Below are 5,000 nucleotides of genomic sequence, written 5' to 3' on the forward strand. Positions count from 1 at the left end.
GTTGTATCATACCATATGTTGCAGGTTATTGGATAGATCATTGACATGTAATCACCCAAACCCATGAGAAAAGGCTGGTGGTCTCAGGGCCAATAAATAATCCGTCACCTGAAGGCAGCACAGGGTTCGAATATTTTATTATTAATGTAATGTTATATTTGTTCTACAGTTCAGCATATTCACATACACATTCATTCTGCCTGTTATTTTCAGGGCTGTGTTTGATAAGATGCTGTTAAATTTGTTAGAACAGAGCAGAACTAAACAGAACAAACACAATCCAGTGTCAAAAAAAACATGAGATGGAACATTTCAGCACTTTATTGTTGGTCTTATGTACAGTTTCTATCACTGAAATGAATTCCTGACTACGCCACTACATGAATAATCATTTACAGCATCAACCCAAACCATCACACTCTTTATTTCACTGGGAATCCCACACACTCCACCTTCAGCCTAATTTACATCACAGCTGTATTTCTGAGACACACACAGAGTGTGTGTGTGTGTGTGTGTGTGTGTGTGTGTGTGTGTGAGTGAGTGAGTGTGTGTGTGTGTGTTTGTGTGTGAATGTATGTGTGATGTGGAGTCATGGATGTGGATCCAGACAGTAAAGTCCTTCAGTTGGGATCTGCTGGATATCTGTAGAGAGATACAGTCTGATTACAGTCTGATTACAGTCTGATTACAGATTTATCATCACACTCAGAAACACTGATCCTGTCATTCTCTTCATTTCTTCACTTAAATATCACATATAAAATCAATCAAAGAAAAAAAGATAATGCTACAACAGCACATCCTGACTTATTTTTTACTAACAATTAAAATTTGTATTAACTGAAGAATGACACTTCATTTTTTCATCTGTGTTTATTGTTTAATTTAATGTTGTGGAACATGAGACAGGTTCTTGTAGCAACGTTAGCAGCTACACGTAAACAGTCGTTTTTTTCTCTCTCTCGAAGTTTATACGAGAACAACTGCCACTTCTTGTGTTACTGTAAGAACTCCTCACTGGACTGCGATGCCCCTCCTGGTTGGCAGGGGGCGCCTCTCTCCAGACTCATGCTGAACTCTGCTACTCAATATGACTGATTTGTTACACCTGGGTGTTCCCCGATTTAAACAGCCTTGGACTAACCCTCATTGTTCAGTCTTGAGCCAATGTTTCCTGCTGCAAGCTATGCCTGTGTAGGGCCTGTGTAGGGCCTGTGTAGGGCCTGTGTAGGGCCTGTGTAGGGCCTGTGTAGTTCCTGTGTAAGGCCTGTGTGGGACCCATGTAGGGCCCATGTAGGGTCTGTGTAGGGCCTGTGTAGGGCCTGTGTAGGGCCTGTGTAGGGCCTGCGTAGGGCCTGCGTAGGGCCTGTGTGGGACCCGTGTAGGGCCCATGTAGGGTCTGTGTAGGGCCCATGTAGGGTCTGTGTAGGGCCCATGTAGGGTCTGTGTAAGGCCTGTGTAGGGCCCATGTAGGGTCTGTGTAGGGTCTGTGTAAGGCCTGTGTGGGGCCCATGTAGGGTCTGTGTAGGGTCTGTGTAAGGCCTGTGTGGGGCCCATGTAGGGTCTGTGTAGGGTCTGTGTAGGGCCCATGTAGGGTCTGTGTAGGGTCTGTGTAGGGCCCATGTAGGGTCTGTGTAGGGTCTGTGTAGGGCCCATGTAGGGTCTGTGTAGGGTCTGTGTAGGGCCCATATAGGGTCTGTGTAGGGCCTGTGTGGGGCCCATGTAGGATCTGTGTAGGGTCTGTGTAGGATCTGTGTAGGGCCTGTGTGGGACCCGTGTAAGGTCTGTGTAGGGCCCATGTAGGGTCTGTGTAGGGTCTGTGTAGGGCCCATGTAGGGTCTGTGTAGGGTCTGTGTAGGATCTGTGTAGGGCCTGTGTGGGACCCGTGTAAGGTCTGTGTAGGGCCCATGTAGGGTCTGTGTAGGGTCTGTGTAGGGCCCATGTAGGGTCTGTGTAGGGTCTGTGTAGGGCCCATGTAGGGTCTGTGTAGGATCTGTGTAGGGCCTCTGTGGGACCCGTGTAAGGTCTGTGTAGGCCCATGTGGGGCCTGTGTAGGGTCTGTGTAAGGTCTCTGTGGGGCCCGTGTAAGGCCCATGTGGGGCGTGCGTAGAGTCTGTGTAGGGTCTGGTTTTCGGGCTCTTGTGTCTTTGCTTTTCTTTTTTTTTCTTTATTGTTGCTCTTTTTGTCAGTAAAAAAATTGCTCTATTGTGGATCATCTCTTCCTCTTCCTCTGCTCTTGGCTTTGTTACTTGGGCAATAACTCTGCCAGTTAAACTCTGGGACTTTGTACATGAGAGGTCCGGGTTTGATTCCCACCTAAGAATCAAATTTCTCCAGTTACTGAGAAACTGCAAAGTGGAGACTCTTTCCATACATGTTACATAAACATCTCCTTACACAGTAGACGGGGTCAGTTACATGTTCATGGAAGAGGTGGGTCTGTAGTGGCTTTTGAAGATAGTGACAGGTTCTACTGTCTGGATTGAGGTTGGAAGACTCGAGTCGGCACTACCAGGTATCGCTCGGTAACTGATCGCAGGTTGAACATTTTATTCATTTTATTTTTGTGTGGAGCGTCTGTCGTACGAGTCCCTGTGACTGAACTGTTACTATAGAAGCGATAACGTATTAGAACGAGCTACTGACGTAACTGACTTTGTTTAGGTCTGACTTTTCACACCCACAAGAGGAAGTGACCTCACACAGACTGCTGTGCTGTATCTAAAGAAAGAAATCCTGTTCTTACCCGTGTTCTTCATGGTAGATGCAGTTGTGTAGGATTCTTTAGTGGCAGAACCTAGAAAATATTATGACATATTATGATATTAGAAACACAAAGATACTGACCATGGTATTGTGTATCAGTCTACCACGTGTACCACGGGCCGTGGAGCATGAGGGCATGAGAGCGGTCACTATACCAGGCCCTACATCTAATAGAATTTCAGTTTGGTTTAGGCCGTGGGATGCAACCCTGAAATAGTCCAGGGGTGTGTTTCATTGAGACATCGTCAGGATGCTGATTTAAAATCAATAAATAAAAAAACTAAAAAGGAGTCAAATATGGCAGGATAAGTGATTTGACTATCCTCTTGGCCCTGTTCTGGGTATGCTTTTGTTATTTTTCATTCTTCTGGTGTCTGTTTGTTGCTGTTTTTGTTGACTTTGGTTTTGGATGTATTTTTGGCCCATGTTCTGCAACCACATGTAGTGTGAGAGTCTAACTGTTAAATTAGTGTTTTTCAGCCTCAAACCGGTTCCTTCAGGTTTGTTTTCCCACACAATCACCTTACTATTGATGGTGTGTGTTGTTGCTATGTCCCATTGTCTCCATGATTTAGTGGTTATACTTTTCATCTTATTTCCTGTTTACAATAATTCTGGTTCTGCGTAGGTGCTGTTTAACTGCCTCTATTTCATGTGGTGTCAGTGGGCCTGAGTGTTACACACACCACGGTCTGTAATATTCTTTTCTTTGTGTATTGTTTAGTGTTTTTGTGTAATTTTGGGTTAATTGGTGTTTTCTTTCTCTCCCGGCTCCAGTGAGTCTTGGTGTGGGACAGGGGAGGCTAGCTGCCTTCATTCAGTGGTGTGTGCTTCACAGTGTGCTCAGTGTGTCGACACAACGACTTCCTTATGGTGTAGTGTTTGATTTCATTTGATTCCTCAGTTGTAAGTCACTTTGGATAAAGGCGTCTGCTAAATGAATAAATGTAAATGTGAATTGAGGTGGGTTTGGATGATCTCCCGAGCTGCAGCTGGACTAACTTGTTCCTGCCACATCTGGGCCTGGAGAAGTGCTAGTTTTAAAACTCTTCTTGTGCTTCATGGGACAGCAGTTTTATATTCATAGGTTTTAATGATGCTGACGTGTTATAATTTTTGTAGTGACTCATGTCTCACTCTCGTGTTCTTCGCCTTCGAGTGGTAAAACTTGTGCCTTTATTTGGGAGTATATCCCTGGTTCTCCCCCAGGCTGGTGTCGGATTTATTAAACTTTAATCAACGTTTCCTTGCATTTGGGAATGCCACATGAAGAACAGCACTTATGTTTCTTATCCATTTATAGCTACATTTAACATCGTGGAACATGATTAATGCAGCTGTTTTACAGGACGTTAAAGCTGAAGTTGAATTTGAACGCAGAAGTGAATAATGTGAGTTAAGGGAACATTAAAGTGAACAGTACACTGTAGTGTGAAGATGTGGTGAGAGTGGATGTGAGGAATGACGTGAGGATGGGTGTGAACAGCGAGTGGTGTTGTGGTTATTCAGTTCTTTCCATGTGCTCAGCAGAAGTGTTACAGTCTCACACGTCCTAAATGTAGACTCATCAGATCGAGAGATAATGTAAAGTTCCTTTTAATCTTTTACTAAGCCTCTGTGTTATTATTCACATTTTAGAGATGATCGCAATTTTATTTACTTTATAATTAATTAATTAATTCCCCGATTCCCCCGATTCCCATCCACCAGCTCGTGCTGCATCACAGGGCGGAGTAACACACACGTCTGGTGACCCTGAACATGGAAATGAATGTAGTCGATGGAAATGGAGTCAGTTTCAGCCATGTCGTGAGGCTGTGGTGAATTCTGGGTGATTAGAGTTCGAGCCCAAATCGGACGCTGACGTGACGGATATCACAATCACTTCATATTATTATTGATTTTCATGTGGTTTTTACACATGACTCATTGTGCATGGTTGAAGTTTAGTTTTTTTTTTTTTTTTTTTTTAGAGATGGTAACATTAATGTGCCACAATATAACACAAGTAGGCATGAGAAAACTTGAACTGGACAATTATGACAGAATTTAGGAACATAGTGTGAGGCATGACACATTAATTTACCTTCTGATAAACTAAATGTAATATTTTCAGTTCATTTTACAGACTGTATGCACAAAACAACCGTTAACACTGTTACATATTGTATTCGCATAAACAGTAGCTCCAGGCTACAGCTGGATGATTTAATGATATAATATCTATTACA

The 5,000-nt window shown here is 43.5% G+C and overlaps 1 protein-coding gene across 1 annotated transcript in view; it reads right to left on the reverse strand.

Moving 5' to 3' along the window:
• LOC128617787 (uncharacterized) overlaps positions 1-5,000 on the reverse strand; it is a 28,072-nt gene that overhangs the window by 19,136 nt on the left and 3,936 nt on the right. The window lies entirely within an intron of this gene.

The sequence above is a fragment of the Ictalurus furcatus genome, chromosome 14 (assembly GCF_023375685.1).
Source record: "Ictalurus furcatus strain D&B chromosome 14, Billie_1.0, whole genome shotgun sequence".
In the NCBI taxonomy this organism is placed as follows: domain Eukaryota; kingdom Metazoa; phylum Chordata; class Actinopteri; order Siluriformes; family Ictaluridae; genus Ictalurus; species Ictalurus furcatus.